A 14,126-nucleotide genomic window follows, 5' to 3' on the forward strand; every position below is an offset into this window, starting at 1 on the left:
ATTTTTTTTTATACCTCCCCTGCTGCCTCCATAATTTTTTTAAATTCTGAACAATCCCTTTAACAATACCTCCTAATGCCCCTTTATATAAAAGATGACCCTTTAAATTCTTAATGCATCCTGATGTCCCTCGTATTTTTATAAGATCCATTTCATTAAATATTGCCCCCAGTATTAAGGAGGCCTCCCTAACAGATTAATAATAATTAATAAGTGTGGAAAAAAATATAAGCATAAAATATTTTACTCACCTACCTGCAATCCCTTGATGCAAGGAGCTGGAGCCACAGCTGTCACCTCTTTTCTTTTAGTCCGCAAGCCTACAAGGCCCCAAGGTCGCACATCTAAGTCCTGGGACAGTGTTGTCATCGTGCCCTTTTGTGCCGGACGTCGCTTTGTAGTAGCTACTGCAGCCTACAAGTTGGTAGAGGTGTAAGCTACTAGCTTCCTCCTCTACCATATATTTCAGACGCCACTACAATTGGAATTGCTACTTGTTTTTGCAACAGCTTTAGGGTGGGCCCCTGCACAGCCAGTGGGCCCAACGTCTTCCTACTAGCTACGTCTAGAACTGATCCCTTTTTGATGCAGCTTCTAAAAATATATACAATAGGCCACCAGATTTCACAGCAATCTATGAAAAAAAAAAATACTGATTTGTTTTCCATGTGTTTAGACCTGTCCTTATTGTCATGCAATGGAAATACAGCATTAACCCCTTGCCTACCATAGATAGTAAAATGTGCATGTAAACAAAAAATTACCAGGACTATCCCTCGGGGCTAACTCAGCAATTTTGAAACAAAATAACATAGATAAGAGCGGCAAACATAAAACAACGAGAACGAATGCAGTAAAGCCCCATGGAGCGCTCCTTAGTCCAATATATTACACGGCACCTCAAGAACATTGCGGAAAATGTCGGAGTCCCAACTTCTCCAAACATATGTTGCCTGCAGATAAGTAAGGAATCTAAATATGGAATGAAAATGTTAATTACTGCGGTAATACCATTACACCTCAAGTGAGCACATCCTATCGCTTAGCACTGTGACAATGGGGGGAAGGAGGGGAACACAGCAAAACAAGGAAATACTAATCTCTCCTTGTTTATTACAAAACTTCAATTGTCTCCTGGTCTGTCTGTCTGTCTGAATAAGCCTCATCTACTGCTATAATAACAAGAAACTGCTGATCGATCTGCTGTGCCCTTCACAGGAATTAGAGCAACAATCCCGTCTTGTCTTTTGTCAAGTCAACAGTGTTAAACACCCTAATGTTTGCAAAACTGCGCTACGCCTTCGGGGCACTGATAGACCCCGATTATCTATGGGGATGAACAGGCAGCAAAATTAGACTGCTAGACACAAGCCAAATTCTGGGCTATTGATTTACACTACCAATGGGATGTAGTCAAATCTCCTGCAAATGTGAAGCATAAAGGGAATTTTACCAGCATTGTGCTTCTATAATCATGCAACAATATAGGATATGCAATGTAAAGATGATCACGATAGACTATAAAGTTCTTGGGATCTCTCATACTATGGGGCTCTGTGTAGATGTAACATGTGCCAAACTCTCAGTTGGTACATTGGACCCATGAACAGTACGGAATAGAAGCTCAAATATTCTACCTAATCCCACCATGAAACAACCAGACAGTATATTATCATCACGTACTGTATTGCAATGAAAATTTCAGGCAGATGGGGAAAAATTGCTGTAAAGTAAGAATTCTTTCAGAAATAAAAGATCTATTAGTTTATTATAAGAAGAACATAAAAAGTGAATAAAGAAAAGGGAAATCTGGATCTCAGCAATATTTGGTGATCGCCCCTTGGAGGAGGAGTCCTGGATCTGATGATATTGCCCCCACGGAGCCCTGATCTCAACATCATCCAGGATTACATAAATAGAAGGATTGACTGAATAATATGGTGGAGAACTTCCGGTCCCTATGGGCACCATGGGACATGTACTGTATTATCCATGGCCTCTGATCCTTTCCCTCCCCTATTCCCTCCCTTTTTTGTTTCTTGTCTCTAGACTTCCATCTTGTGTGTCCGTCTTTGGTATTCCTGTTTTATTGCTGATACTGTTGTATTACTTTATTGATTGTTTTGATCACCTTTTATTGATTTTGTTGTTTATGTAATATGTTCTACTTTTTCTCTCTGGAAAACTCAATAAAAAATTACAGTTTAAAAAAAAGACAGAGGGTTTGGAACAAGCCTAAATCCATGGAAGTTCCTTCAAAAACTTTGTGCAAGAATTGGTAGAAGGCAAACTCTAAAAGTAATATCATTGTGGCCATGCAACATATTGATAAATTTCAATTTATTCCTACAAAATATCGTCACCCGCTGATTAGTCGGTGTCTGACTACAGGGATCAAAAGTGGCCTTATGCATTAGATAATGGCGACCAAACCCGCTGACTTCTGCAGGACCGAAGACTATCTCATGTGTATGAGGGTGTCAGTAGTACAGGAATATGCAATGGGATGTGCACATGGAGGACTTCTTCAATTACCATATATACTCAAGTATAAGCCGACCCAAGTATAAGCCGACCCCCCTTATTTTACCACAAAAAACTGGGAAAACTTATTGACTCGAGTATAAGCCTAGGGAGGGAATGCAGAAGCTACTGGAAAATTTCAAAAATTAAAATGGTTTTTGGGTGCAGTAGTTGCTGGGTGCTGGGGAAGGGGAGGGGGTGTTTTGGTTGTCTATCTGCCCCTTCCCTGAGCTTGAGGACTGTTTTTTTTTTCCTCACATGGAATTCAGTCTGGCTGAATATAGTGTATCTGCAGTGCTCCTATTAACCCCTTCATGATGGAAGACGAGCACTACAAATCCTATATTCAGTAGACCAGGCACTTTCAGACACAGGGATACCTAATGTGTATGTGTTTCACAGTCATCTTCTACTTGTATATGTATTCTAGGGAAAGGAGGCATTTAGAACCTTTATTTACTTCATTTTTTATTATATCTTTTAAAGCTTCTTTATTTTTTTTCACAATTTTATGGGAGATTCTATACATTACTATTGCGGCTGGTCATAGACCCCCCCCCCCCCCCCCAAATAAAAATACATTTTTTTTTTTTTTTTTTGCTTGACTCGAGTATAAGCTGAGGGTGACTTTTTCAGCACAAAAACTCTGCTGAAAAATTTGGCTTATACTCGAGTATATATGGTAAGTTCACACGTAGTACAACCCCCCCTTCCCCCGCACACTTCCATTGTAGATGCTTCGATTTTTATTTTATTTGATAATATTCCAGAATAATTTAGGCAATAGTAAATTGGAGGTATTAGGCAAAGAATGAGGCCATAAACACAGTAACTGGACAGTTTGGATCCACTAGATGCTCCTCAGCAGTGTCCCTATTAACAAATACAATATGGATCCCAAGAGAGAGAAAAACACATGGACCCATATTTACTATTGTGGCTACAACTGGCACATCTACCCTGTTTGCCACGAAAATAAGACAGTTTCTTATATTAAATTATCTAACGAAATATATGACCTTTCTTATTTTCGGGGGATGTCTTATGCAGTGGCTGGAGCGGGGAACAATCGGCAGTCATGCTGATGCTTCCTTAGCGGAGCGCCAGCATGACTGCCGGTTGTATGTGATCCAGAAGGTGAAGGGGGGGTGTCTTATTTTTGGGGAAACAAGGTAGTAGGACTTTGCGACTTGCTAGACAAGTGAGTGTGGCTTCCAAGAAAAGTGGGCTTGGATTAATAAGGCACCAAATTAATGTCATAAAATTGTCTGTCTGGATCCATATACTATTTGTATATAGAGACACTGCTGAAGAAAGTCCGCTGGGACCAATATGTCCTATTATTGAGTCTATGGCATCTTTCTTTGCCTAATATTTTCAAGCCATTGTTGCCTGGATTGTTATCGACTACCATTACATAAAGAAATTTGAGGCATCGACAGAGGGCATGGTGGTGGATTTGTACTGGGTATATCCTTATGCTTTCCTGAAAACACATAGATTTCAACATGTCCTATCCTTTATTCCTAAGAGTGGTGACGTTCACGCCAAGGTGTCTGGCAGGGACTTTAGCAGTCACCAAGCAAATGTGTACCTTGGCCTCCTCTCATATATTGTGAATGGTGGATATACTACTATGAAATAAGATTAGAGTGATATATACATTAGTATAGCGACTACTACATCTGTACTTAGATACAATGGAGCATATCCTCTCTGAGTGTCATTTCAGTATAGGCTGCTGCAGTATGGAGATTTCCAGCCCGAGCTCAGTATAGATCACAGACGTTCCCTGTATACGATAGATGCGTTGACCATCTGCCATCTGTGTGTCTGAAAATCAATAAAGAACTTCTTTCCTGTAATACAGTCAGGTACAATATCATAGAAAGTACTAGGCCTGTGTATAAGAAAGTAACCCAAATAATGTGTACTAGAGGAACATTCAGGAACATGTTGTGTTTGATTGCAGCATAAGGAGAAATTACGTTCTATTTTACCGTCCTGCAGAGTATCTTCTTCCCTTCCACAGCTTTACCAATACATAAATACTCAAATATAAGAATGAATAGACGATTCTTATTATTATGCTAGGTTCAAACTTTAATTTGGTTTTCCATTCTTCTGGCCCCAAAAAAAGGAAACTCATTCCACTTTAAAAGTAGTTACCAGCAGGCGGCAACATGGTGGCTCAGTGGTCAGCATTGCAGCGCTGGAGTCCTGAGTTCAAATCCCGCCAGGATCAACATCTGCAAGTAGTTTGTATGTTCTCCCTGTGTTTGCGTGGATTTCCTCCCATTCTACAAAGACATACTGATAGGGGGAAACAAAAGTACATTGTGATCCCTATATGGGGCACAGAATCTACATTTAAAAAAATTTAAAGAAATGGTTACCAGCAAACCCCATAGATTATTTTAAGCGGAATGGGGGACAGGGTCCCAATGCTAATGTGAACCAACCCTTAGAGATCATAAGAACGTTCCTCCTGTGACAGGTGCCTATAGGAGTTTGTCTACTGTACCTACAGGTAAATATAATACTGTAGTGATAAACGTACTACATAATCTTAATAATTGATCATTAGAACTATTATATAAAGTGAATAGTAATGTAATGTTCTAATATAATTTATGCTTCATCTCTTCCAGCCTTTACACTTCCTGCTTGCTTTAAGTGTCTGGGAACAATTTTAGAGACTTTGTTACACTTGTTTCTTATTTTAGTGTCTGTTATCTCAACACATTAAATCTTTCTCTAAAAACCATACCTTTCTTAAGTTTCAGAGCCCCAGGGTTGCGGAGAAAAAGCACTTTTATTCTTTATTCAAATGAGGATATTGGAGCTCGGGGGGAGTTTTCTTTTATTACTGAGCACTGCTGCATCATCACTAAACACGCCCATCATGCATCCAGCTCCTCCCCTTGGGCAGTGGGAGGATCAACTGACACTGAGAAGATCAAATCACACTGCCCAAGGGGAGGAGCTAAATGCAAGATGGGCGTGTTTAGTAATGATGCAGCAGTGCTCAGTAATAGAAGAAAACTCCCCCTGTGCTCCAAGATCCTCATTTGAATAAAGAATAAAAGTGCTTTTTCTCCACATCCCTGGGGCTCTGAAACATACGAAAGGTATGGGTTTTATCCTGCTAACAGCACCTACAGCGCTATGGGAATGGTTTAATGTAGCTGAGGGCAGTGACAGACTCCCTTTAAACACTGGTTTCAGCTTATAATGGTAGTCCTGGAACCAATATATATTGTAATTTGAGGAACCACTCTATAAACTAAATTGTCATCTGTATCAATAAAAGCTCACAGAGGATTGCCCAGACTGAGTACATTGAAATGTCTTGTCCCAAGCCTCTGGATGTTTTCAGGAATGGAAGAATTTACTATTTCTTTAATGCCAGAAAACTGGAGTAAATGTGGATATTTGTGTTGCTTCTTTGCTTTTTGCACCATAGATGCATCACTTCCTTCTTTTGGTATGTATTGGTTGGAGCACAGCTGAGGCCATGGCGGACCAATTCCGGACCCATGGATTTGACAAATTTACTATAACTGTTGTTAGTTTTACCAGAAATCTACGCCGTTCCCTAACTGATTTGTCAATCTGATTTCTGCCGGATCTCACACCAATGGGGGAAGTGAATAAAACCGGCCTGCATGCCCAATATCCTCATTCACATTGAGGAATGAAGACCAAAGTAACTTGCAGAACTTTAGGCAATGCTTAATCTTTTACATAAAAGCGACAAAGTCAGCTCTGCTGTGTCTGTATACAGGAGTAAGCCATTAGATGTACAAATTGTCTTTGTGTTTGTGCTCAGGTGTCTTTGACCAGAATAGTAAGAAGAGAAGAGAAGAAAATGGAGAGCGGAAGAAAGATAGGGTGTGAATGAGCCAATAACAAACAGGAGAAATCAGATTTAGAGAGAGGACGCCTGGGATGAAAAAGGCGAAGAGTTAAAATGAGAAAGCAGTGGATTTATGTAAGATGGGATGATACGGGGAGAAGGAGAGCAAGGCCTGCTATGAAATAATACACTGAGGCTTCAGAGGGAAGGAGACAAACATGAAATTACTGGAGCATCTCCGCTGGGGCGCGTTTATTACATCTAAATTAGTATCTAGTGACTGTGCAGCTGACATCTATTTTACATGTTACCGTGTGATTGAGGGCTGAGCTGCTCCTCTCCATTTCCTGACGCTTCCTCTCCTCTTCCTCATCTTTTCCTCTATTCCTGTCCCTACTGCTTTCATTTTTCGTCCCTTTTTTTCCTCCCCTTTCTCACTCTCCTCAGGAGATCCCTTTATCTTCTCTTTTCCCTCACAGGACTCATTGTTCAGTATATTCCTTCATCCTTTCGCACTATCTCACATTCATTTCATCCACTACTAATGTATCTTCCCCTGTTATCTTATCTCACTACCCCCCAGCTGTCCCTGTGTCTTCTGGTGTGTGCTGTGCTCTATCTTTACACTCCTCAGTCTCATCTTCACTATTGTCTCACAGATCAGTCTTCCCTCTATCTAGTAACCAAACTCCTCTCTTCTTCTTCTTCTTCTTCTTCTTCATTTCTTCATTCTTCTCTTTGCACCTATTACATCTCTTCTTACTATTCCTTTGCCTAATATTGTCACCCCCCTCTGCCTTCGCCTTCTTATACCCCCTGTATTCCTATATACTATATACTCCTATGTATGTACTATATGCTATATACTCCTATGTATGTACTATATACTCCTATGTATGCACTATATTATTATTATTATTATTATTATTATTTATTTATATAGAACCATTAATTCCATGGTGCTTTACATTTGGGGATTTACATATAATACACAAATTATACAGGTAGCTATAATACTATCGGCTGGCACAGTGGGGTAGAGGGCCCTGCCCGCGAGGGCTTACAATCTATATACTATATGCTCCTATGTATGTACTATATACTATATACTCCTATGTATGTACTATATACTCCTATGTATGTACTATATAGTATATACTCCTATGTATGTACTATTTACTATATACTCCTGTGTATGTACTATATACTATATACTATATACTCTTGCGTATGTACTATATACTATATACTCCTATGTAGGTACTATATACTATATACTCCTATGTATGTACTATATACTATATACTCCTATGTAGGTACTATATACTATATACTCCTATGTATGTACTATATACTCCTGTGTATGTGCTTTATACTATATATACTCCTATGTATGTACAATATACTATATACTCCTATGTACTGTATGTACTATATACTATATACTCCTATGTATGTACCATATACTATATACTCCTAAGTATTTAACATATACTATATACTCCTATGTATGTACTATATACTATTTATACTCCTATGTATGTACCATATACTATATAGTCCTACGTATGTACTATATACTATATATACTCCTATGTATATACCATATACTATATACTCCTATGTACTGTATGTACTATATACTATATACTCCTATGTATGTAGCATATACTATATACTCCTATGTATGGCTCCCGCTATATTATCTATAACAATCTCACTTCTATCTGTTCACTCTCATCAGGTTACGATTCATTGTCATTTCTTTCTTTTCATTGATATTTGCCAGTATTGTCTTCCTCTTCCATTCTTCCCCTTTCCTTCTGACCACACCTTTGCTTTCTTTCTATTTCTTTCTTTTTTCTTTATATTTTGGTTTCTTTTCCCTTTGGGTTTTCATTTTCTTCTTTCTGTCTTTCTTTCTTTTTCTCTTTCATTTATTTTTAGTCTTTCTATTTTTCATTCACTTCTTTCTTTCTTTCTTTCTTTCTTTCTTTCTTTCTTTCTTTCTTTCTTTCTTCTTTACTATTAGATTTTTCTTGTCTTAATCTTTTTTTTTTATTTTACCCTTGTTCCCTTACCTTCCTCCCTTTCTTTTCATCATTTTTTATTCTTTCTTTCTTCCTGTTTTACTTCCAGCTTTTTCTTGTCTTGTTTTTTTCTTTTATCTTTGTTTCCTTCCTCTCTCCCTTTCTTTCTTTTTACCTTTCTTTATCATCCCTTTATTTCTTTTCCTTTTCTTTTATTCTTTTATCTTTGTTTCCTTCCTCCCTTTCTTTCTCTTTGCCTATCTTCCTTCTTTCCTTTCTGTCTTTCTGCTTTGATTCCTCCTTGTCCCTTGCCTCTGCTCTTCTGGTTCTTTGCTTTCTTCCTGTAGTAACATTATAATGGTTTATTATATTACACTACCAGCACTGCCTTTGATAGATAGTCTTCAAGTATGTCATACCATCTTACTGGCCATCCCTGTTTTTATTCCTCTTTCATGCCACAGACTGTAATGACTATTCTTCCATGTACTATATGGAGATGTCCATGTACAAATCCCAATCTTTTTGCAATAAATGTAATTAACAACACTTCGCTATCAATGTAGTGATGTTTAGGAAAACCACATTTTCATCTTGAACATTTCTGCCGCAACTTATTCAGCCCTTACATGACAAGATTCCAGCTACAACGTTGGGACATGTCATGTGCACTTGTATCAGCGTTGTTGTAATGTAAAAGATCTATGACGTCATTCACTACAAGTACAGAACTGATTTCCTCTCCCGGGGGGGAGGGGGGCAGCATATTTAGTTACAGCTCAGGGACATGTAGAAAAGATGCCCGAAAGCTGCAAAGATCAGAGCCCTGCAATGTGCTGGTACCTGGAGAGCAGGCTCAGTCCCTGATGGCTATGCCAGGAGAAAGTGCTGATTCAGCTTCTTCCTGCAAGTCTGAACAGCTCCCGATCTCCTCTCCACTTCTCTCGTATGTGATGGTTGTAAGTTTAGGAGTTTTTACACTTTATTTTTAGAATTCTAATAATTATGAGAGATCTTTGGTCACAAGATATCAGCCCATGGTTTATAGGTCAGTAATACCTAACCCTACAGCTGTGCTCATATATACATTACATTATACAGAGAAATTACTGGAGTATATACGAGATGGATAGATAGATAGATAGATAGATAGATGTAGATAGAGAGACTGAAACAGATATGAGATAGAACATAGGTAATGTCAGAGATTAAAAAAATATACATGAAAGATATGAAATAAATATATAGATGGTAGATAATAGATGTGAAATAAATAGACAGATAGATCGATACATAGATATGAAATAGAAAGATAGATAGATAGATAGATATGAAATAGATAGATAGATAGATAGATAGATGTGTAATATACAGATATATGTAATAGATAAATAGATATTGAAGGATATATGTTAGATACAGTGAATGTAACACAATTCATGCATATTATCTAATATAGAATATATACACACACACAAACAGAGCGAAAAGGATAAATAGAGAGAGAGAGAGAGAGAGAGAGAGAGAGAGAAAGAAAGAGAGAAATATACAAATATATGTAAATAGATAAGTAAACAGATTTCTTATAGATAGATAGATAAATAGATAGATAGATAGATAGATAGATAGATTTAGATATAGATATATACAGTGTACGAGAAACGATACAACATACCTAACATACCTCTGTTAGTGTGACACTGACAGCGGTATGTAACTAGTATATATGTAACATTAATAATCCTCTACGAGATATATAAAAATATGCAAAGTATCTGCAGACAACTGCACATTCCCCAGCACAGCGATGGCAAACAAAAGTTTATCCATTATGATACTATTAGTATTATACACATATAATATATATATATATATATATATATATATATATATATATATATATATATATATATATATATATGTGTGTGTGTGTGTGTGTGTGTGTGTGTGTGTGTGTGTGTGTGTGTGTGTGTGTGTGTGTGTAATGTGTATGTATATCTATAGGATAGCTTGATTGATCATTAGTGAGGGCCAGTGAGCAGGATCTGAGGATTCTCCTAGTGCTGGGATATCAGGAGAAATAGGTGTCGGGAGCAGAGACTCTGCTATAAGGTGATCCGGCTCTCTGCAGGGATGTCCATACACAGCACATGTCATAGCATTACAATAACCACAGACCCTACCAAAGTCATCATCAATAATCAATATCAGGTTCGTTTTATAGGTTACAGTTCAGTTACATATTATAATACTATAGATATAATTACATTTGCTCGTACATGTGTTTCTAAACGTTTGCAAAAGAGTGAAAAGAATTAAAAATGTCTATACTTATAATGTAAAATCTATAAAAATGAATATAGTATAGTATATGAACATATATGACATATATATAATTATGGTGTTTGTATATTAGTAGGTTTTTGTGTTTGTGCATTGCATATATTCCTGGATATATTATATACAGTATGTAGTCTGGTACAAAGCAGCAAAATCTAAAATAAATATATTTAATACTACCATATATTTTGTCATATTTAAAATAAACTATTCACTCATCTCCTATCTATCTATCTATCTATCTATCTATCTATCTCTCTAATCTATCTTTTTTTCCTTCTATCTATCTATATGTCTATCTATCCTAATTTTGCTATAACTAATATCCATTCCTTGTAGTGCTGACTCTTCCTATCTCCTCATCACTCCTGTATATATATAGTGCGCCCTATATACTATCAGCATCACTTTTCTTTATTATCCATATCGTTGACAGGTTATATTTATTGGTTGACAATTGTAAGAAGACATCCTTACCTATAAATGTATATATAATCCGACCCTCCATCTTATTACCACAATGTAACAAAAAAAATGTTGTAATAGTGATGGGCAGAATCACCCCGAAATATAAAGAATAATATGTAGTATATACAGTAACATGTCAGCTATATACTAACCCACATCTCACTTATCACTTATTAGATAGTAGATATACGGTAAATATGAGCCATATACATTTATACTGTACACAACAGTAGGCGCAATATACTGTACTGTAATGTAGGAGAGCTGGGTTTGTATTTTGGCTCATCTCTGACATATTAGGATGGAACATTTTTTTTCTATACAGTATTTAAAAACTGAAACTATATAAAAAAACATGATAGAAATATATTCTAAAATACAGTTAATGATAGATAGATAGATAGATAGATAGATAGATAGATAGATAGATAGATAGATAGATAGATAGTGTGTTGGTCAGTATGTACTGTATATGGACACAGGTCTAGTAAGGCTCAGATTGACATTAAAGAGTTTTTTTTGTGCATAATGTATATTTCTCTGTAGTCATATGGAAGACTATTACATAACCTGAGTTGTGTCAAATCAAATCCCATCAATTTCTCTGTTTTATCTCTATCTTTATTTTTTATTCGTTATCTAGTCATGTCTCATGTTATATTTATATTTATCTATATTTCTTTTTACAAAGTATCTACTGTTATCTCCTATTTATCTATTACCAATGTTTTTCTTTCTTTCTTTCTTTCTTTCTTTCTTTCTTTCTTTCTTTCTTTCTTTCTTTCTTTCTTTCTTTCTTTCTTTCTTTCTTTCTTTCTATGTATCTATCTATCTATCTCCTATCTATCTATCTATCTATCTATCTATCTATCTATCTATTACCCCAGATTATATAACTGTATATTGTCTTCACTAATTCTGTGCAGTTCCTCTTCCATCTATTAGACACTGTACATGTCTGGTACATTATGTGGACAGTACATTAGATCTATGTTACAGTATAAGTGTCCAGGCCATAGGAGCTGTCAGTGATGTCTGCCTGTTGCCAGTCCACTGACAGCTGCTGCAGGTTACCTCAGTGCACACTTGTCAGGGCTCCAGTGTAATGTATAGGCAGACAATGGGGTCAGACAATGGGGTCAGCCCGGACACTTGGCCTCCTGTCCTCTATCCTGCTCTTCCGATTGCTCATGTCTGCTTCTTGTTTGCAGAAGTTAAGGGTCTCTCATTCATTCATGAACTAAACAAAGCCTCATTCGTTGCAGTCTTTTTGGATCTTGATCTGTGCTCCATTATTTCATCCCTCATCCTGCCCCATCCCCTTCAGCCCTCAGTCTATCTGCTCCTAATAAGAGCACAAGTGCTGAGGAGCATCATGGTGGGGGCAGCAGATGGATAACAGCCATATTCTAATGAAAATCCTCTCCAAACAAAAGCCCCAGATCGAATTTATTCTAACAAGTCCTCACATTGCTAATTGTTTGACACTAAATGCTAATCCAGACTACAGGAAAGTCAGCTGCACCCCAGCCCCTGGCAGCGCCATGACAGTGCTGTATACATGGCAATCCATCAGCAGCTCATACACCTGTTGACATAGAAAACTAAGGAAAAAATCATCTCATCACATAGGGGAACCTTACCCTGCAACTTACAATATAGGAATTACTAATGTCGGGGATTCTTGAGAATAACTCCTTAGATATACTGAACCTTTTCTCTATATTCAGGTCCAAACTAGAAAACCAGAAAACCTGACAAGCTTTCCTGTGAACTGAAGCAACTATTAAAACCAAAATGAGCATTATATAGAGATAAAATAAATAATATATATATATATATATATATATATATATATTAAATAGATAGATAGATAGATAGATAGATGATAGAGAAACCCATACATAGAGATTTCTTCTATTTCTTTTCCGCTCCCTGATAATATAGTTACATTATTACTGGAGATGTATGCGCAGTCCTATGAAGAAACCAAAGTAACACAACAGGACATCACAATGCAAAAGGACAAACTCTGATATATGAAATCCATCTAGAAATATATTGTATATTGGTGAACTGATGATTATTTCATGTATATTAAATGCAGATTTTTTTTTTGTTTTACAGGACTGCAGTCTAAATATTATATATATATATATATATATATATATATATATACATATATATATATATATATATATATATATGGGTGTGTGTGTTAAAATATTTGGGATGAGGTATTTGATATATATTTTTATGTATATTATCCCAAATATTTTAATAAAAACTGTGTCCATAGATTTAAGAATATATAGCAGATATATGAGTATTTACAGATGCCTATATATATATATATATATATATATATATATATATATATATATATATATATATTATTACTATATATATATATATATATATATATATATATATATATGTACATACACAAAGATATGTATAACACACACACACACACACACACACACACACACATATATATATATATATATATATATATATATATATATATATATATATATATATTCTTACAAAGGTTTGGGATGACCCTGTACATTTACCATTTACATGTAGGCTGCTTCTCCTGTGCACACTGACAAGTTCCAGATCCCTATACACGTGTAGCAGAGCTGTGTTTGTCATGTGGCACAGTTCCCACTAACATTACAATATTTTTGTAGCTTTGCATAGGACTACAGAGAATAAACCTGACAATGTTCCTATTTTTCTACATCTCTAAATAGATGAAAATGAAAACATTGCTGAAGACTTTCATTTACTACATCTTCCAAAAGAAATTCTAGCAATCTGTAAGCACAATAGGAAGGAAATATATGTAACAAAATGTAAAGATATGATCGGAATGACTCAGATATATATTAATAAAT

The sequence above is a fragment of the Leptodactylus fuscus genome, chromosome 3, assembly GCF_031893055.1.
Source record: "Leptodactylus fuscus isolate aLepFus1 chromosome 3, aLepFus1.hap2, whole genome shotgun sequence".
NCBI classification, from domain to species: Eukaryota; Metazoa; Chordata; class Amphibia; order Anura; family Leptodactylidae; genus Leptodactylus; species Leptodactylus fuscus.